The sequence below is a fragment of the Megalops cyprinoides genome, chromosome 17 (assembly GCF_013368585.1).
Source record: "Megalops cyprinoides isolate fMegCyp1 chromosome 17, fMegCyp1.pri, whole genome shotgun sequence".
NCBI classification, from domain to species: domain Eukaryota; kingdom Metazoa; phylum Chordata; class Actinopteri; order Elopiformes; family Megalopidae; genus Megalops; species Megalops cyprinoides.
The window spans coordinates 29,837,441-29,859,785 of NC_050599.1; the positions used below are offsets into that span (position 1 = coordinate 29,837,441).

General features: G+C 42.7%; 1 pseudogene; it reads left to right on the forward strand.

Annotated features, from left to right (window-relative positions):
• The first annotated feature begins 8,222 nt into the window (after positions 1–8,222).
• On the forward strand, positions 8,223–13,163 carry LOC118791867 (annotated as a pseudogene).
• Positions 13,164–22,345: the final 9,182 nt, after the last annotated feature.

The following is a 22,345-nucleotide window of genomic DNA, read 5'->3' on the forward strand; positions in this document are numbered from 1 at the left end:
ACTGTTAAAAAATGGTGCACAGTGTGGAGATCTTCAACCATCTGAACATTAGAAAGAGGATTCAATATGTTCCAGGGGAGGTGGTTCTCTCAAGTGGGACCACTCCAATGTACTAACACCAGTCCAATGAGGGGTGAAATCTAAATGCTTCTAATGAAAGAAGAACATTACCTTTACTGGAATAATATCACTGGATTTATGCCTTGATCGCTGTGTAATTTTGTCCTCTTATAATGTGTGATGGAATTTGGTCTTCGCTTACATGACATGATAAGGCACAACAATAACTTTGGATATGGCCTGATATTGCGTCAATTTAAAAAGTGTATTCAATAAATGTAGATAAATCATGTCTGGTTCACCAAAAGAGCCTTCTCAACCAGAAAATGTGTTTCAATTTTTGGTACTTACATGCATATATGTAACTATGGATACTGTATGTAATGCTTGTTGTATCCATTACATATCCATTCGGATCCAATAGACTTAAAGGCAATCACTCCTAAATACCCACCACATGTGTAGACTCCAGGTGGGGCCTTGCCTATCCCTCATCCTCTTCTAGAATGAGGCAATTGATCTTCAGTTATCTCCCTAGGGCTAAACCATTTCTTCAAATAAAGAAGCAAAATAGCTTAAATGGCAAACACAGTAAACAGTCTGACTTACATATACCTAGAGGCAATTATGCATATATGACAATCACAAATATTCATGTTCAATAATATTTACACTAATTATACAAGTAAAATGCACTCACCTATCTATTTAGATGCCCAGAAACTACAGTACCCATAAGCCCATATGGCCATGTGTTTAGAGTGTGCACTCCTTTGCCTGACTCACATATGAGTGAAATCCTTTAATTATAAATGCATATCATTGTAAAGTACAAATTTTACTTAATCTCCACATTAACATTGATGAGCAAATAAACAATCATGTCAACCCAGTACATCATCATAATCATTAGTCTTTTTCTGTACAGGGAATATACAATGCAAATTTGCAGGATCAATGTTAATCAATGAAAACATATTAATAACCGCATATTTTTCAAATCTGAGTCCTTGTGCATTTTTAACTGTGTAAACAACAGTTCACAAATATGTCCACATTCTGCCTGTTAGTGAGGCAAATGGACATGTTTGTATGTGGAATTAGTTCTCCATCATAAAAGCATACTTCAATGTATATTTGACTTTTTTGTGACTAATATGCATGAGGCAGGTTTTGGTGTGGAATCTGCCCTCAGGAGAGGATGCTATGCCCAAACAGAGATGCTACATTCCTGGAGGTGGTGCTGGAACTGGTAGAAACAGCAGTGAGAACATGGAGAAGTGGCTTTTACAGAGGCAGCTTTGCACTTACTGCTTGCTGAAAGAATGTAACAATGGAGATGACCTGGAAGTCCAATTTAAAGCATGATCTCTTTTATGCCACAAATAAATATATATTTTCATCTAATCACACTGTGTGTCTGTTATGTCTACAACTCACACTAAGTGTTCTCCTCATGTTCCAAACACACCTTGTGTCAGTACTAATTTTGGGACATGGAACAAACAGTAAACAGCCATCTGTAGTGAATATCGACACATATATACAACCAAAATCAAGTTATTTACAATGCTTACTCCTGGCATATTCGGAATGTATATGGCCATCTGGTAAGGAGAGGATTCAGCTCTACATGATCCTTCACCCTCATCAGGCCATAAAAGAACACCAAGCCATTTATTGAAGGGCTTCGTGACATTGCTCTTGACTTAAACACAAACATCCTGGCAAAGCCATGCGTGCAATACTTGGCACCTGACACGTGGGCCCCTATGGGATCACACACAGTTCAATGAAGATTCTCAGGTCTTTATCACGTAGCATCAACATGGGCTCCTATCATCCAATCAGATTGCGCGGTAATTAGAGGTGCGGGTTTTCTACCAATGACCGAACTGTGTGCCTACGTGGACTATAACGTTTGAAGTGGCTCTATATAAGTGCGGCAAAAGCAGTCTCCCTTGGCTCCGTTGCTCCCTGTTGCTGATGGTATCATACCTGCTCGCTGGTCAGCTGTTTCCTGCTTCGCACTTCCTGTTGCTCACCACCTGAACGCCAGACGCAAGATGCCGGCTAGGACCCAGCCAGGACTCAAACCTGGAGTATTTGCAGATTCCAACACCTTCATAATGTAAAGACTATACACCTAAGTAGCCAGCTAGTTTTAGTTCTTTCGATGGCTTCTCTTAGCTCCGTTTCTCCTATCCTTAGTTCCCCTCCCTGCTCAGTGTGCAACATTGTGTTAACAGTATAGTTACTCCTTCTCCGCCAGTACTGCTAACTTTACCTGTGATAAATGTGAGCTAAACATTAGGTTGACGGAGAAGGTAGCAGAGTGAGAAGCACACATCCGCACCTTATATGAGATTAAAGCTAGTGAAACGTTTATCGAGTCTTTTTCGGTACCAGATGTGTCAGTTAGCCTTTCCCCTAGCTCAACTCCGGCAGAGCCATCGCAGCAAGGCGAGTGGGTTACAGTGGTGCACCACCAACCCTCGGTTCACATTTCAAACAGGTTCTCCCCCCTCAGTGACGCACCTGCTGAGAAGCCTGTTAAAAGAATGCTGATTATCGGAGATTCTATTCTTAGAAATGTGAAAGTAGAGATGCCAACGACCACAGTCAATTGCATTCCTGGAGCCAGAGCGACCGACATAGAGTTTTTTTCCAGGTGTGGAAGGAAAGTCTCCTAACCTATAAGGCCTCATAGCTGCCAGATCCAAATATTTCTCTACCCTTATTGAGAAAAATAAGACAATCCTAGGTATCTGTTTAGCACTAGCTAGATTAAGTAAGAGTCCTGCATCAGTTAACCCTAACATGCCAGCAATTTATAGTAGCAATGACTTCATGAACTTCTTTGATAGTAAAATCACAAAGATAAGAGACACATTACAAAAATTTCCATCGACTACTCCCTTCTGCCTGGCCAGTCCCGTCCCAAACAACGTAGGTATGTCTTTTAGGCCAACCTCTTGCTTTGACTCTTCCATACCCATTGAATTTAGTGACTTTTTTCTTTAATCAATTCATCTAAAATCTCTACCAGCCAACTAGACCCCATACCAACCAGCTTCCTAAAACAACTACTATCTGCAATTGGCACACCACTATTAAATCTTATCAATGCCTCCCTTACATCTGGACATGTACCTTAGTCCTTTAAAGTAGCAGTTATCAAGCCTATTCTGAAGAAGCCCAACTGAGATCCCACTGACTTGTCAAACTATAGGCCCATTTCGAATCTTCCTTTTCTCTCAAAAATCCTGGAAAAAGCAGTATCAAAGCAACTCTGTGAATTGTTACACTCTAACAACATTTTGGAAGTTTTTCAGTCTGGGTTTAGACCTCATCATAGTACAGAAACTGCTCTTGTGGAAGTACTCAACGATCTTCTACTGTCTTGTGACAATGGCTGTATCTCTCTTCTTGTGCTACTAGACTGAAGTGCAGCCTTTGATACCATTGACTATCGTATCCTCCTCGACTGCCTTGAAAACCTGGTTGACATAAGAGGACAGGCTCTATCTTGGTTTAGGTCCTATCTATCAGAATGATATCAGTTTGTCTCCATTAACAATGAATCTTCTGCTCATTTACATTTACATTTCAGAGTAAGGTATGGTATATCTCAAGGATCCGTGCTTGGGCCTCTGCTCTTCTCATTATACATGTTGCCTCTAGGCGCTATCATCCAAAAACATGACATTAGCTTCCACTGTTACACGGATGACACTCAGTTATACATATCTGTCAAACCTGATGTCCCTCTGAATATATCAAACATGGAGGCCTGCCAAACAGACATAAAGAATTGGATGGCCCGAAATTTTCTCTTCCTTAACTCAGACAAAACCAAAATATTGGTTGTTGGCCAAAATTCAATCAGGAGCAAATTCACTCATTTTACACTAGACCTTGATGGTGTCTCCTTTGCCTCAATTGCAGCTATCAAAGACCTTGGTGTTGTTATTGATCCTGAGCTCTCTTTTGAATCTCATATAACTAACACCTCTAGGACTGCCTTCTTTCATTTGAGAAACATAGCCAAAATCAGGAAAATTGTATCAATTAATGATGCTGAAAAGCTAATCCACACCTTTGTAACATCCAGATTAGACTACTGTAATGCCCTCTTGTCAGGATGTGCAAATGTCTCACTAAAACCGCTTCAGCTGGTACAAAACACAGCTGCTCGTATCTTAACTAGAACTCTACAGGGGGTCTACCTACAGCAGAGGAACTCACCACCCAGTTCCACGAGTCCACGATGTTCACAAAGCTGGACCTCCATCAGGGGTATCTGCAAGTTCCTCTCTATCCTGATAGCCGGGATCTCATGGCATTCGTCACTCACACGGGGGTGTTCTGTTACACAAGGGTCCCTTCGGGACTCAGTTACGCCCCTAGTTGCTTCCAGAAGATCATGTCTTCCATCTTTGCTGGGATCCCTGGGGTGGTGATTTACCTGGACGACATGTCGTGCACGGCCCCACAGCCGCCAGCCATTACCTCACACTTAATGCAGAGAAATGTGTCTTATCCGCACCTGTCATTGAATTTGTGGGGTTTCACTTGACTGCAGAGGGCCTCACCCCTCTCGAGTCAAATGTCGAGGCCATACAGTGCATCCCTGAGCCTACCACTGCAGCTCAGGTGGCCTTGTTCTTGGGAATGATGGCCTATTACCTTTGCTTTCTGCCCCAATACTCTACCACCACAGCCCCTTTGCACCAGGTGCTGAAAAAGGATGCACCTTGTGCCTGGATGCCATCTTGAAGTCCCAACTCACCTCGACACCAGTGCTGGTCCATTTCAACATCTCTAGCCTCACATATGTCACCTGCGACGCCTCCAGCACAGCACTGGGAGCAGTGCTGTCTCAGCTGCACGACGGCACAGAGTGGCCCGTTGCGTTCGCCTCCTGAGCCCTCAGCCCGGCAGAACAAAAATACTTTGTGGGGGAATGGGAAGCCCTTGTCTGTATCTGGGCTTGTGAGAGATGGCACATATACCTGTACGGGCAGGTGTTCACACTGCGGACAGACCACCAGGCTCTGTGTAAGATTATAGTGCTTCTAACTTCTGACCAGACATGGTTCAGAATCAGAGAACTGTTAACCTGATGGCCTTATTATCATAGTTACAAAGGAAGCTCCACACCTTGGTGCCACGCTACAGTTGGAGCCAAGAGCAATTGATTAAGGCAGGTAGCAGCCATCAAGTCTAGCATACAACCGGGAGTGGGCAGTTGGCAATCATCACCACACAAAGGGGCGGTCAGCATCAAAGGATCCCGCTTTGCATTGGGAACATAGGTTGATGCTGCAACAGTGTAAAACCTAATTTTTGTTGCCATTTGTTTCATGGTATAAAAGGCCGATCACGGTAACAGTTCTCTGAGTTAAAGCTTCGCAGGCAGAGATGCTGCCGGATTCCATCGCCGAATAAAGCTTTTTCTCCAAGCGCGCTTTTGGTCCGGTTCGTTTTCTTTTAAAATTAGAACAAACTCCAACAATTGGCGAGCCAGCCAGGAGGAGCTGATACGAGAGAAACTCACGGACACATCTACGAAGTGGAACAATTCAGCAGAAGAATCGTGGAGATTTTTCCGGTTGAACTTTCAAGTCGAAGATCGGCAAGACAAGAGTCTGCGGGTCCGCAAACATCGCAAAGACCTTAACTCGGTAAGAAACGTACCACTCCTCTTGAAGAACCTAGCTATTTTATAAGTAAACAAACCAGTAAATATACGTATATGTAACTGACAGTGTTTTGGTTAACACTGTTGATAAGAGCTCTAAAAAAATAGGCCGAGGTACCGAAGTCTAGGCTAGGGAAAGCCTAAGTTTATAGTCAGCTCACGTCGTGCTATCTAGCCGGTAAATATTTAGTTATATTTTCCGATTAGATCAGAGGTTGACGGAGTGTGCACTATTGTAACGCGGTCATCTCACATCGTGCCGGTTATCAGACATAATCGGAGGTTGATGGAGAGACTCGTGTAAGCAACCGCGGGTTGCTGGACACCTTCCTATGGTTAGGAAAGGTTTTTGATGTAAGCTTTGGAACAGAATTCAGTACTGTATAATTATTCTTCGCTGTGAGAGAGTTGGAGAATTCAGTTTTTAAGTGTGAGAGAATTAAAAACTGGTACTTTTCTTGATTGTGAGAGAGTTAAGAAGTAGTGCATTATACTGGTATTGTAAGTTGTTAATTGAGCTTCGGATAGTCAGCTCACGTCGTGCTATCTAGCCGGTAAATATTTAGTTATATTTTCCGATTAGATCAGAGGTTGACGGAGTTTGTACTATAGTAACGTGGTCATCTCACATCGTGCCGGTTATTAGACACAATCGGAGGTTGATGGAGAGACTCGTATAAGCAACTGCGGGTTGCTGGGCACCTTCCTATGGTTAGGAAAGGTTTTTGGTATAGTCAGCTCACGTCGTGCTATCTAGCCGGTAAATATTTAGTTATATTTTTCGATTAGATCAGAGGTTGACGGAGTTTGTACTATAGTAACGTGGTCATCTCACATCGTGCCGGTTATCAGACATAATCGGAGGTTGATGGAGAGACTTGTGTAAGCAACTGCGGGTTGCTGGGCGCCTTCCTATGATTAGGAAAGGTTTTTGGTGTAAGCTCTGGAACAGAATTCAGTACTATATAATTATTCTTCGCTGTGAGAGAGTTGGAGAATTCAGTTTTTAAGTGTGAGAGAATTAAAAACTGGTACTTTTCTTGATTGTGAGAGAGTTAAGAAGTAGTGCATTATACTGGTATTGTAAGTTGTTAATTGAGCTTCGGATAGTCAGCTCACGTCGTGCTATCTAGCCGGTAAATGTTTAGTTATATTTTCCGATTAGATCAGAGGTTGACGGAGTGTGTACTATACAAACGTAGTCATCTCACATCGTGCCGGTTTTCAGACGTGAAATCGGAGGTTGATGGAGTGAATAGTGTAAGCAACGGGGTTGCTAACTAAGTTTATAGTCAGCTCACGTCGTGCTATCTAGTCGTTAAAATATTTAGTTGTGACAGGCTACTGACACGCTTATATTTTTTCGATTAGATCAGAGGTTGACGGAGTGTGTACTAGTAATATAGTCATCTCACATCGTGCCGGTTATCAGACTAATCGGAGGTTGATGGAGAGACTAGTATAAGCAACTGGGTTGCTGGACACCTTCCTGTGGTTAGGAAAGGCTGTTGGTTAATTATTATATATTATTATTAAGTATAATTATTCTTCGCTGCACGGGTTGAATAATTAAATTTTTAAGTTAGAGAACTAAAATTGGTACTTTTCTTGATTGTGAGAAAGTTAAGAATTAGTGCATCATACTAGTATTATAAGTTGTTAAGCGAGCGTTGTTTTTCCGACTGTAAGTAATAAGTAAATGTTCTAAGTAACGTTAGAAAAATTGGTTTTGATCGCGAGGTGGCATTCCAATTGTGAAAGATTCGGAAAACGGAGTTATTTTATAACAGTAAAAGCATACTTAAGAATACTTTTCTTAAAAGCTATATGCTTAAAGAATTTGTATTTGTTTTTAAGTCGCTGAAATTGTAAGCACTTTAGCCTTCCAAATTTGGTTTGGAATGACATCTTGTTTCCTTAATACCGTAAAAACTGTAAGCGTAGCCTTCTGACCGAGGTTCGGAAAGAATTAGCATTTTAAACGGTAAAGTGATAAGCCTTCCGACTAAGATCCGGCAAAGTTTAATTTTCTGTTTTGTGCAAGCAGAAAAAAAAAACACGTGATTTCTTTCTTTAACTAAAGTGTTAAGATAAACGCAGTATATTATTAAGAGGAAATCAAGAGTAGACAAATAGTCTATATCACTGAATGATTTTGTATTTTTAAAGTATATTCATATCCACTTATCTCAAAGTATTCCTGGTTGTGGGCGTACTCTGTATTTTGAAAATAGCCTACATTTTTGACTAGGCTGCTCATTCGAAGATAAAAATTGTCTGTAGTCTTTTCCTCGATTAAGACAAAAGTACAATAATTCCAATTTCCTCTAGCTAACTCTGTTCTGTTCATTTGCATTGAAGTAAAGATAGCTGTGGGTATTCACACTTAGAATAAACAGTCTAAACAGCTCCACTAACACCTGCTCTGTCTGCTTTGTATCTGAGGGAATCTGTTGTCATGGCTGCTGAGTTGCCGTCGGCTGCGCAGATCCGTGTTCATGGGGCTGGGCCATTGAAACCTACGACAGAACGTCACGGAACAGCTCCTCCAAGCACAACCATCGATCAGATGATGGACAGCCTAAATTCATACTTGGAAAAACGGCTTGGATTAAGGAAATGCAATGACGACATCCAACGGAAATACAACATTAAACCCTCCGAGGACAGACTCTGGACCTTGCCGGACATCAAAAAGGCCTGGGGAAAGACACAGCGCATGTTCGCAAGCAGCAGACGAGATGGATGGTCTGTTATTTTGTGCAAACAAATTCGACAACATCTGGAAAAGTGTGAGATTGATAGACTGAAACGTGAAATCACTGCGGAAAATGCAAAAGTTAAAGCATTAGCTTCTCTATTACAGGAAGAGAAAAAGGAAAAAGAGAGACTATTAGCTGAAAATCAAAAATGGCTAGATCTAATCTCCAAACAGCTACAATCAAAAGACTGTGATAAAGCAGCAGCCTCTTCCAATACACATGAAGGAGGCGCTAAGCAAAGGAGACCGGAACTGCTCTACCCATTCAAAGAGCTGAGAGCCATTGAGGAACAACAACACCGTCATTTGCTGGAGGAATTGCCACATGACCATGGTAGCAGCTCAGACGGTGAGGAATTGTCCAATGACACACCTGCTGCTGCACCTGTGACAAAGGACAGCAGTGCACAGGTCAAATCTACCTCCACAACAAGCACAAAGGTTAGGCTTGCTCCTGTCGTAAATCAAACATCGTAGAACTGAAGTGGAAGTTCAAAGTGAAGAGGAGTTTGAGGAGGATGGCCAGAGACGGACTCGTATTGTGACAAAGAAGGTCAAAAGATACCTCCCATGTAAGACTTACCAACCAGCCACACCAGAACAAATTGATAAATGGTCCAAGGAATTACCAGACGCATATAAACAGCCGCGCAAGGCTTGGCAAGTTCTTGAACGCTTACGAAAAATTTACACTCTACACCCACTGGATGCTGCTATGATCCTCAATGTAAACTTAAGGGACAGCGATCAAAAGAAGCTGACTGAAAGTGTAGAGACAAGGGCAGGGGAGTCTCAAGACAATGTTGATGCAGGATGGGAGGCTGTACAAACCTTTTTATATGAACTTAAACCTGCAGAAGTCAATTGGGCCAAAATCACTTCATGCACACAGAAAGCAGGAGAGAGTGTTGCAGAATATGAGGAACGCTTTAAGCAGATTTGGCTGGAAAATGCTGGTCTGAACAACAGTGACGATATAGGCAAAGATACTGGCATGCCTTTAAAAACTTCATTTGTGAATGGACTAAAGCCAGAGTTATCCAAAGCCCTTAAAGTCCGTTATGATGACTGGGATGGTGTTGGGACAGCTTTCAATCAGGTTGTGGAATGGTCAGCAAGGATTGAAAGAACACAGGACGCCAAACTCAGAGCCTTACAAACTAACGCTCTGAAATACAACAATCCTGGAACCAGAATTAAGACCCCTGCTGGGGGAACACCAGCCCCACCGGGTCCATTCCGGCACCTTCAGATGGACTACATAACCCTGCCTAAGTGTGGGAGGTTTCAGGATGTACTTGTAGATAAATTCTCCAGATGGGTGGAAGCATTCCCAACTAAACATGGAACGGCAGCCCACACAGCCAAAACACTGGTGAAGGACATCATTCCTCGATGGGGCCTGCCAGAATGCATAGACTCAGACCAAGGAACACATTTCACAATGTGTCGCATGATAAATACAAGAAATTACATTGTCCTTACAGACCACAAGCTTCAGGTCGAACAGAGAGAATGAATCGTCATCACAGAACATCTGTCCAAGCTCCACCAGGAAGGAATCCCTTGGAAACTGGACTAAACCTTTTGAATTATCACATCATCATCAGTCATCACAGGCCGGCCCATGCCCCGACCCGGAACAATGGATCTGTGCAAAGCCGACGTGCATTTAATTTCTGACAGCCTGATCCGGTACTGCGAAAAACTCTCGCACACAAACCTCAGAATGTAACGTTAGAACCCTAGTAGGAGGGTCCGTACCAGGTTCTTTTAGTAACCAATGCAGCAGTTAAGGTACAGGGACAAGATAAGTGGTACCATGTCAGCCATTGCAAGTTAGGAAATCCGCCTAGAGATGAGGGATAGAATGGCGGTAGTATTTATCAGAGTCCAGACATGGCGGGACTAGAGTTGTCTAGGCTCTAGCTTGTCGTCTGAGGATGAAGAGGTCATCATACCACCACTGATAAATACTGTAGTGTCCCGCCGAAACTACATAGGGACAGTTTAGGCATTTTTTTAGGAATAACGATCCATTTTTCAAAAATGTTTATGTACTTTGGCAAGATGCGTTCCCGCCTTCTCTCTTGTGTGTCATTGCAGATGTTCCAGTGAAGAGCAGGGTTCCAAACAGCTGAGAGAGAAGGGTGCCCTGGCTGTCATCTGACACCTGCGCTGGACTGTACCTGACACCTGGCTGACATCTGCTGAAAAACCACGGGACACGGGACACATCTGCATCAACCAAGCCCACAATATCACAGACTGTGTCAGGAGACCTCATTCACCAGCACAATCCAGCAGCATGTGTGGAATGCGATCATCCACCATGCCACCAATGTCATTTCTCTGTACATCTTTCAATGTATCCGTGTATCATCATAAAATGATATTCTTTTATTTTATACTGTAAGCAGAGGTGCCTGTGCTCAGTATTAGACTGTGTACATGATTAATATCAACATGTTACGGTTTCTTTTCTTTTTTTTTTTTCTTTCCCTCCTTCCGTTCCTATATTTTCTTACAACTGTTTCTTTATTTTTGTGATCATATTTTTTTATGATCAAAGGGGGGAATGTAAGATTATAGTGCTTCTAACTTCTGACCAGACATGGTTCAGAATCAGAGAACTGTTAACCTGATGGCCTTATTATCATAGTTACAAAGGAAGCTCCACACCTTGGTGCCACGCTACAGTTGGAGCCAAGAGCAATTGATTAAGGCAGGTAGCAGCCATCAAGTCTAGCATACAACCGGGAGTGGGCAGTTGGCAATCATCACCACACAAAGGGGCGGTCAGCATCAAAGGATCCCGCTTTGCATTGGGAACATAGGTTGATGCTGCAACAGTGTAAAACCTATTGTTTGTTGCCATTTGTTTCATGGTATAAAAGGCCGATCACGGTAACAGTTCTCTGAGTTAAAGCTTCGCAGGCAGAGATGCTGCCGGATTCCATCGCCGAATAAAGCTTTTTCTCCAAGCGCGCTTTTGGTCCGGTTCGTTTACTTTTAAAATTAGAACAAAATCCAACATCTGATAGCCCTTATTGCGACTTTGGGCACAGGGCACACGCCACTTCGGAATCACCCCTAGCCAGAGCGGCTCCAACACTACAATTTCAAACTGCAGTTCACCCCTGGACGTGAAAACGTGGTGGCAGACCTGCTCTCCCGCGCCAGTCTGTGATCACAGACTGTGACAACCTGAACCATCACAGACTTTCTGGAGTCTCTTTTCGCCTGCTGGGGCCTGCCCGCAGCCATCACCACGTGGTCAAGGGCATCCGCCATATCTGCACAGCCATCTATCACCCCCAGGCAAACGAGGGGGGGGGGGGGGGGGGGTGGAGAGACTGAACCAAACTCTGAAAAACAGCATCCGGGCACACTTGGCTGAGGGGTGTTCATTCTCATCAGCACTCCTTAGCACTCTGGCTGTGTCCCAATATGAAGTCAGCTCCCTTAGAAGGCAGCTTTTGAAGGGAGCATTTTCACTATTTTCACAATTTTGCACACTTGCCCTTCGTAGGCATGTCCCAAACCGAAATCATCATAAAATGTGCCCTTCTAAGGTGCCTTATTTCTGTTAAATTTGAAGGCAGCATCTGATGTATCCTTCGCCAGGTAGTGTATCCCATAAGTCTTTGCGATTTCCTCAAGCTTCTCAACTTCCATTAAATTAATGGCGGCTGAATACACCACAGTGGTAGATGCGGTGGTAGCAGAGGAGCTCATTATAAATGACCGTATACAGTGAACTCAATAATTTGTTGCGGTTATATCTAAAAAAATACATTTAATTATTTAATACACTGGAATAATGACCGTAATGTTTTTAAGTCTTGGTGAGCTTTCCATGAACTAGCTAGCTAGATTGCTAGTAATCACATTACTTTCCAATAGAAAAAGCTAGCTATCTAGCTAACGTAGCGGTAGTTTGGTTGCCCATCGAACAAAGGTGAAGTATTTTACAGCTACTGAAATACTTAACATGATAATCTGATTCAATTGGGGAAAAAAAGTAACTGATCTAGTGGCTAGTTATTTAGTTACACGAACGTTAAACTAATTTTCTCTCCAGGGACGTGAACGATCTATGACGTCATCCTGCCTTCAAAGTGTGTCCTGATATTGTTGCCTTTTGAGGTCCCTTTTCCGTTAGAATGCTACCTTATAAGGGAGCTCACCTCTAAGGCAGCAGGCAACTGACTTTGTATCGGGACACAGCCTCTCTTGACAGGAGGAGAGCTGCAGCTTCCCCTAGACAGACTGCGAGCACCGGTAATGCAACACCCTCCAACACGTGAGCATGGAAAAGTCTTGGAGCAGCAATGCCAGATGAAGCTCCACTTTGATAAAACACGGAGGGTGAAGGCTCCGGGAATCTCCGTAGGTGACTGGGTCCGGATCTGCCAGCCCCATTGTGAGCATAAACTCCTCTCATTCTGGTCCTCACCCAGGCAGGTCGCAGACCAGCTGGGCCCAGCCACATTCCGCCTCTCAGATGGGTCATGGTGGGATGCCAGCCGCCTACAAAAAGTGACACCACAGTCCACCATCACTAGCACTGACCTATGCACTGACCTCTCACTTCTGGACTGGGACTTCCTATGTGCCACCAGCACCCCAGGCTGAGCAACCATGGGAACCACCTCCACGGGAACCAACTCCACGGAGTTTGGTCCCGGCCGGCTTACCTCGGGGACTACGTCACTGACTTTTAGCCTTTAACCGGCCACTGTTATTTTAATTATAACATTGCAAACCTTGAAGGATTGCAATGTTATACTGTAATTACCTTTGTTGTGTTGTGTTAAAAAAAACAAATTCTGCGGCCAACTGTTAACACGGCCTACTGACATTGATCAGTTTAATTTGTAAGTATTCCTACTGCTCTCAGGGATGGACTGTTTTTGTTCTCTCTTTTTTTTCTTTTCTCTGGGGGGGGGGTAGGGGGGGATGTTACGTCCACTGTCCACTGCCACTTCTACTGTTTTATGACAGTGTCAATGTTTCACGTCATGTTTTGCTTTACGTTGCCTGTAACAGTTTACGGCATGCAGCCAGTTGGCCGCAGTCGGCTATTGTGAAGTAAAGAGAGCAGTTGCATGCTAAACCAGTTGGTACCCTCAGTCATTCCCATACACAACAATGTCTAGTAGCAAGCTCTCGATATAATTGTAATGGAAATGCAAAAGGCCATGTCATTGTAATGGAAATCAGAATGTTCATGTCATTGTAATGGAAATTAGAATGCCTTTACAAATCACTATGTAATGAACAGCAGGAGGTGCATTCTTGGCATATAGCTTTGCCAGATATTCACATGACGCTATAGCTTTTCAAAAGGTATTTTTTTCCAGAAACTTAAAAGCAGCCATTCATATTTCGAACGCATTCATTCTTTTCTTGCATTCTCTCAGTGGAGCTTTTACAGTCTATTTTAAATATTGTAGTCAAATCATTAGATTCAACTGAAGCATTCATAATAGAAATAAAATTATATTTAGGAATAGTGAATCTGGACAGTATCATTACCACTGGAGAATTTGCAGATTGGAGGTAAGATCGGAAAACTGACACAATCTCTGAATATTTTGCAGAAAGAGGAACTCATGAGCTCTCTGATGTATATACTGCATGTCCCACAGGTGGAGATTCTGCTGCTCTAGAAATGGTACACCAACATTGTGTTTTCTTTAATCTGAAATATAACCTGCTGTGGAACAATAGTGTCCTGTCTAACAGATCTCTGACATGAAGCCTCTCTCCAAGCAGAAGCTGCTGATAAATGTTCGTTTTGGACCAGTTTTATTACATACACCATCAATCATGGTTATGGTTAGAATTGTGGTGGAGGAATCTTCGTCCAAGATCAGCACAAGTTTTACCTTGAGCTGCAGCCCCATTGATAGGCGTGCTGGAATTGTGGGAGTTTCTCATTGAGCCAGCAGGACAGTGTCATGACTCAGGCCATCCACCCTGTGTCCAACCTTCAGTATTCTTTCAAAGTGAGTATGAACCCAGCAGAGGAAAGAAATGCTGTTTCTTTATTAGCTTTATGATCACAGAGAAAACTAAGAAATTCTGTTACTCCATTACCTTCCGGGACTTTATTTTCAATGTTGTAAGCCACATGAATCTCATGTATCTTAGCAGCAACAATGTCATAAGTGTGTCTGCCTTTAATCCTCTCCAGCTCGTCGTCCTCGATCCAATGGCAAAAAAAGCTCCTGGAAGCTGTCCAAATATCAGCGGTTGTGCACACTGAATGCACTTTACCTAGCTTTGCTTTAAGTTCCTCTTTCATGTGTGTGTATGCCTTATCAAGCCTAGCCATCAGTGTCTTTCGGGTCATTACAATCTTTTCCCCCACTTATGCCCTCAGTTAGTTTCTTGAATGCATGCTGTTCCAATAAATAGAATGACTGGGCATCATCCACAATAAAAATGAAGACAAGGGAATTTACTTTGGTTTGGGAAATATTATTCACAAATTGTTCAAGCCTTGCTTGTTTCGCTTCTGGCTCTCCATGAGTCTGCTGATCTGCATTGCTAAGTCCTGAAGCTTCTGTGTCAGCCCTCAGTGTGCTCTTTGTAAATTTCCCAGTTTTCTCTGAAATACATACATGGAAAAAATGAAACAAAAATGCTATTTTCACTTGAAAGTTATTTTCATTGTTTGATCATAAATCATTAGAAATAATATGTTTTATCCTATTGCTTCTAAAATAATTGAAAATGTGTTCAACTTCATAAATTAGGCTACTCTGACTAGTACTACCCTTATTAAAACACATGGCACTGAGATGAGACATTTCATTGGCATCATTTGGGATTGGGGCATTTTAATCATTTAGTAACTGAGTTGTAACTGACATTCAAACTAATTGTTGAGTCAAACCATTGGATGGTATTAATATTAATAATAATATTGATAATGTTATAGGGCTGTCAACAGTAGTATAAAATTGAGTTCAAACTTATCTAACTTTCTAAAAATTATATGAATGTGAATATACTTGAATATGTAATGCCAGATTTGCCTAAATGTATACCATGCTGCACAAGGGGGCGAATTAGACTAGCAAACGTAACATGAGCTTTCTTTTAATCAAAAGAGAAATGTGAATTATCTACTCATTTCTAGTCACATGGGGTTTGATAAAGGACATGACAGCAACGGATGACAGCAACTTTATTTTTGGCTTGAACAAATTGTATTGGACATAGACGTTCTTGTGTTGCACATTTTTGAAGTCGAAGTGATGGCAATATTGCCAGGAATGGAAGGCTATTCTGGAGGGACTGCTGCTGCTTGAACCTCGCATCTTGACTCAACACCGCCTATGTCAGACACACTTTTCATGAGTTAATAGCATTGATTATCATGAAAAAAAGTTTCATAATTTTAAAATTGCCATATTTTAAAGACATAATCAAAAATGTAATCATGTAACAATATAACTATAATCTAATTGCACATTTTTTCAAATGTAATCTGATCTGATTATAGTTATTTATTTGATGTAATTTGATTACGTAATCCCAATTACATGTAATCCGTTACTACCCAGCCCTGAATGCTGCTGACGAGACGCTTGCTGGAGAGCTGTGCGAAAGAATCCGCTCTGGTTGGAGAGGTGGAGGGATGGATAAAGCCCATGGCAAGGGCTCCATGGATGTATCCCCAGTGTCAGAGGGAGCTCAGGAGAGTCACTGAGATGGAACTAGGATGGTTTCATGGCAGTGCGCTATCCGGAGGTGAACAGAGACAGTACACTGACACACCTGACCAGAGCCCAGTGGATTCCCATCCACCGCTGTTATGAAAAGTGGGCGATCAAGGTCAGTCAGGATGACACCTAGGTGTCTGGCTATGGCAAGGTCTAGGAAATTACCCACTGCTCCAGAATCCACAAAGGCATCCAGGGTTTGCTCCTCCTCTTCCCATGAAAGGTACACCATCTACAGGAACCCAGGAGTAGCATACTTGAGAGAGAGAGACTTTGCCTCATCATCTCCTGTCCCCGAGTGAGGTTGGACTTTTCCCTGAAGCTCTGAGCAGGATACACGAAAATGTCTGTGAGCCCCACAGTACAGGCAATACTGATCTTGCATTCTGCAATCTTGGTCTGACTGTGAGAGACGGGTCCTACCCAACTGCATGGGTTCCCATAGGCCAGGAGTCTGCAGACTAGAGAGGGCTTGGTGGCAATCAGGAGACTTGCAAGTGGAGCTTGTGGAAAAGGAAAACATATTCATAGTTGATCGACAGGCATTCATGTCAACAGTTGTTGACATTTGGGGCTATATGGGCACATGTGTGCCATCAATAGCCCCAGCACACTGGGGAAAACCCCATCTATCCCTGAATCCATTAACAATGTCCCTCAAATCAGTCCCTCTTGGGACTTTGACTTGAGTACACGTACAGTGGTGGAGACTGTTTCATGGGTTATCATGCAGGCAGTGGAGAGACCTATACCAAACAGGTGTGAGATAAAACGGTATTCTATGTTAGTGGAGAACCTCCGTAATGTAACACCAACATGGTGCTCCTCTGTCAAAGGTATCCTGTACTGAGTTCTGTGCTGCTCAAGGTAAGGTCTCAACTGCTGGTAGAGGTAGCGGAATGTGTCCCTGCCCATTCTGAAATTCTGATGCCAGTCAGTGTCAGTCCAGGCACTTGTGCTCTCCCACGAAATGTCAGACCTTGGTTTTGTCCAGCATGATCTGTTAATATAGAATCAGCATCTGAGTCAAACTTAATTATCAAGTTAAGATGCCTGTTTGACACAAAGAACACCACCAAAAAGAGCTAATGTTTGAAGCATAGTTTTTATACTTCTGTTAATTTGTTTTACCATTAGGATGTTGATAGTGGTAGTATGAGAATTAGCTAGGTGTGCATTTCTCAGAGGTGGACACCCCGGCTTCAGAAAGTAAAAGTCCTGCCACGTATTTGTTCCACCCATGCACTACACCAGCTGAATTTAATTAGCACAACTCTTCAGCCAGGTAAAGGAGCTAATTAGTGAAATCACCTTGTTTAGTGAATGGCTAGAACAAATACATGGTAGGACTTTTACTTTCTGAAGCCAGGGTGTCCACCACTGGCATTTCTGAATTCACTTTTATATGTAATACCTACCTTTCAGGTGAGAGCTGAAGTATCACAAGTGTTGCTAGTAGCATCAGATGTTGTCTGATCAGCTTGTCATGTTGCTGCAAAATTCTTCTCCTCCATTCCTGTCTCCTTTGCAGTCTCCTCAGTCCCTTTTTGTGTTCAAATGTGATCTGAACAATTCTGTTTTGGTTTTCCCTATGTCTGTGGGCTAATTTAACCAAATACCACAGGGATGTGGATAAGACAAGTATAGCAGCAGCCATCTTGTTCCAAGTTAAAGCTACCCATAATCCAAAGCAGTAAAGGTCTGAGAGCTCCAGAGGAGCTATAGTGTGAGCAGCAGGAGGACTGAGGCCCCATCAGAGCTGAAGTGGACCAGAAAGAGAACTGAGTCCTCTTTCAAATGAACTCACAATGTGAATGCAAAAAAAACTGAGTCCTTTTTCTGTTGGTCCACTTTTTGGTCCACTTTAACAGGACTGAGTTTGGTTTTAAAAGGACTATATGTGAAAACACCCATAGAGGGCCAGACAGGCTGTCACAAGAATGCCAGTTGGTTGTTGTGAGAAGCAGTCTCTGAAACCATGACAATTCACTATTCCATTGGAATTAAGGTCTTTATAGGTATAGATCATGTGTGCCAAGTTTAATGCAAATCGGCTTTACTGTTCATGAGAAGATATCATTTTGACTAATATGCTAATTTTTGAAAATGGTGGAAAATCGAGCATGGTTGACCTGGCGAAACCATATATAAGAGATGTTCCTAATGACAAGGGACATGTATGTAAAATTTCAGGACTGTGCACCTTATCGCTGATTTCTTGTCATTTTCTTTTGTAATGACAAAATTTGGCAGGCATATTTTGCACCCAAGTCATGTGACCTACGGGTAAGTGTTTGGCTCAGATGTAGATTATTATCCTCCACACATATGCCAAGATTGGGGAGTTTTTGATGAACTGTCAGAGTTTTATAACCATTTTTAGGAAATGTGACATGTATGGACCCTAAGCAATGCTTCCCCAATTCCCATTCTTTCCAGCAGATGGCAATGCTCTCAAAATTGAAACTCAGTATGTCGTTCTGGCATAGATTTGATCCTTCCCCATTGCGGCTTGTCCAAAACATTTGAATGACAACCATAAAGAAAGTGTAACATTCTCATCGCAACATAGTTTTAGGCAATATCTGTCACCAATAATCTCATAACTTTGAATGCATCGTGAAAGAAGTAAGGTGTGTGTTATTCAGAAGGACTGAGAAGGCACAGTAGTAGAACTGCATGTACGTCTCTCTCTGAGATGACTCATCTGCCAGCCCATTCAGCTCATTCTGTGGTGCTTTGCTGCAATAGGGAGGAACACTGAGTGACTCTGGGTACACTGTGCTTACTGTAACTGCTGGCTCACCTGTCACTGGGTTCCTGTCATGCTGGCAGTATAAGAGTCACAGGTTCAATTTCCCACATTCGGTTGCAATGCATCATCTAATATACTCCCAATAATATGTCAGTGTAATTCCTTTGCACTTTCCAAGAATGGTAAACACAAAGAAATGACCCAGTTCTCTCTGCCCTCCTTCGGCTGTGGACACAATGACATGAGTTTCTAAGCGCCCATTTCCAAAACCTGAGAGCTATGTACTTTGAACCAGTAAAAATGATCACTGTTCCTTTCCTTGTGTTGTTGTCCTTTGCATTTTTCTTTTACATTTTTATGCATTTTAATAAGCATCACAGATCATCACAGATATATATCTCTAAGCATTGTAATGAATCTGAAAGAGATGGTCGCTTTTATCCACACCAAATGGCAAAAATGTGACTAAATCTGAACCAGTACTCATGATCTTTTTAGAGAGACACTATTCCCCACCCACTGTGAGTGCACTGCCATGGCTGTTCTAGCATCAGATGATCTTAGCTGAAGGCTGCAAGACTCTCCTCTGCAGATGGAGAGGACGTGGGCAGGAGTGAAATTGCTGGAAGTAAGATGTGATTTATAGAAAGGTTGCAAATGGCTAGTTTCTGCCATGTCATGAATCTTCTGATTTAAGATGACCTTGATCTATTTCCTGGTCGTCTTTCAGGAGCCCTGATTAAGTGTCGTATCCCCCCCCCAAGTTTGCCTCATGCAGTGTTACTGACAGATGCATATGTGCTGTTTACCACTGCATGTCACAGTGGACTTGATCGCACTGGCTTTGGGCACTTGAGCAAGATGTGTCTGTCAGTCAGTGGCTGGCTAACAGGCATTGATAATGAGGGATCATTAGGGAACACACACATATGTGTGTGTGTGTGTTTGTGTGTGTGTGTGTGTGCAGCTATTAGCAGTACAGCTTTCCTCAGCTTCACACAGTAAGTGTAATTATCTCCCCAAACTATGGATTTAAATAGGTTGTAAATAAAAAAAAACTCCAGACTGGTTCTCCAAGATGAGCCATCTCACCCACCTCCATGTCACTCTCTGTGTTGCTGCTGAAATCTAGACACTGCGTAGAAGACAGGGCATGGCTTGTATATGAGAGGGTTAATTATGCATGCACCAGAATAAATACATTTGGGGGGTTCTGTGCACAAACCAAGAGGTGTTTGCAAAAGAAGCATATTATCAAAACAATCATCTTAAAGGTCTTTTAATTATCATAAGGTTGTGGATAACCCTGCCTCAGTAATCAATAAAAGGTGAAAAGGGAGAGATTACTAATATCCTCCTTCCAAATAGCTCTAATCCTGCAAACACCACAGGCAGGAAGTTACAGATAAATCAATCCTCTTTTGTCCCTATTGCTATCACTCCGTCCCAGGAGCTGGATCCCATCCCATGCCACTTTTAGAAGAGTGGGAGGGCTGGCACTTCAAAAAGGGTGGACAAAGGCAGCCCACCCTTCCTTCCCTAAATCCAGTCACACCGTAGAGGAATCCTGCTGCACCATTGGTTGATACCCCCTCCCTGGTTCAGTGTATATGGTGACATTAAGAAACAAGACATTGTGTTTTTTCAGGACAGCCAGGAAGAAAGTGCTGTTGTGTGGTATTTTAGGCATGTGCGCATGCGGCGGGGGCGTGTGCGTGGGTGGGGGGTCCAGCTTTAAGGCACTTATGCCCAGCATGATGATGTCATCTTCCTCCCACATCGCCACTGTGCTTTCACACTAGAATGAGTCACACTGCTTCTAAGCTCTTTAGGAGCTGGCTGCAGAATGTAAAATAGGAACTCAGGCTCTCTGGAACATACAGTTTTCATTCCACTGCTCAGGAAGGAGTCTGCAGTGTCTGATCCGATCACAGTGACACCGCCGTGTTCAATATTAGCGCTTTACCCCCCCCCCCCCCCCCCCCCCCCCAGTGAATGCCTGCTTCTCACTGTTCTACAAGCTTCTATACTCAGACCCGCCTTGAGAAAGCCTTGGATATGATGGTAACCAGTGGTAACCCCACTCCAGGGTTTGTACCTGATGCTGCTGCAAGCCTGCAATTATTGGAGCATGTTTTGCCTTCACATTTGATCTGCTTTGAGCTTTGCTGTTTTACAGTGGAGGCTCTGAAATCAGCCCATCACCGTCGTTTTCCGACTGGGTACACTGAGAAGGCATTGTGAGATAGCTGGGGGAGGGGGGGAGGCGTTCTGCAGGCATGTCTCCAATATAGGCCACTGCCTATTCCAACAGCCCATCTCTGCAGGGATGTGCTGTCACAGAAACATTGTCATTGCTAACACCGAATGAGACACCAGCCTGACAAAGGAAGGGGGTGGAACCTTCTGGAATGTCTGTAAATCTTTAAAGAGGAAAAAACAGCATTTGAGATTTCCAACCTGTTGCGTAGTAAAGACGCCCTTTTATCACACTCCAAAGGTTGGTAAGGCTGCATTTCCATTCTGCAAACTGGGAGATTGAAAATAGGACATTGTCATTATCATGCTAATGAACATACAAGTGAGACTCTCGCTTAACTCACATTCAAATTGTATGATGATGACCTTTCCAATGTTAAATTGCATTCTGTCATTTAGGCTTCCTCCATATTTAATATCATTCTGTCTCCTATACATTTAGCACCTGTTAACATGCATAGATATCCATATGGCCAGACAGAACATTAGAACTGTCAGGATGCAGGTATCATTTTTAGCAACATGATGGACTCAGTTTAACCTGTTTATGTGATACAGGGCCTTCTCAGAGAAGTTAAACATGTGAAGACAGTAATTGTGGCAAATTGTAGCATATGTATGTGTACCTAATTAAAATCATTATTCAGAGCAAGCGATAGGGAAAGAAAGAGAGGATAAGAAAGGAGCTAAAGTACAGGGGATACTGAGAAAGTCAACGAAAATTCTATACTTATTTACAATTCTCACGGTCGAACTTGAGATGGCAAGCACGTGATGGTGTTGTTCGTGCTGCACACAAACGAATTGTGCATTCTGAAGATTTCCTTGTCTCTACATTTTTCTTCCTACTTTGGCAGCTGAAGAGAGTGTCAACATAAAAATTTATGTAAAAATAAAATTGATTGCAAATCTCTTCCATGTGAGTCATTTGTTTGTTATGCTCTGGGAAACAGGAAAGGGGGCCTCAGCCAATGAAAAGCTGGGTGTATTATACTAAGCAAAATTAAATGACCCATGTGAAAAAAACTACTTTTCATGTTGCACTTGGAGTACTTTCACATTACATT